Source organism: Haemaphysalis longicornis, unplaced genomic scaffold (assembly GCF_048455015.1).
Source record: "Haemaphysalis longicornis isolate Haplotype H1 unplaced genomic scaffold, Haemaphysalis longicornis Haplotype H1 scaffold_1, whole genome shotgun sequence".
In the NCBI taxonomy this organism is placed as follows: Eukaryota; Metazoa; Arthropoda; class Arachnida; order Ixodida; family Ixodidae; genus Haemaphysalis; species Haemaphysalis longicornis.
In genome coordinates, this window is record NW_027526203.1 from 457,742,766 (window position 1) to 457,743,010 (window position 245).

Sequence of the window (245 nt, forward strand, 5' to 3'; positions counted from 1 at the left end):
CCAGTAATGCTAGAATGTCAGCTATTACTTTACAGATCATCAATGTAATGAACTAACTTGCGCGCAGACGTGCGGCTTTTCCACGCTGCTTTCTGAGGTCCTCTGTACCGATGTTTTCACAGGGAGCTGAACAACCTGAGACATCGTGACGATTTCCGCACGGATGTTTTTGTGAAGTTACTCGGGTAAGCTAGTTGAGTGGCACGGTTCGCTTTTGTATTGTATGCATAGCAAAGCAGGGACGC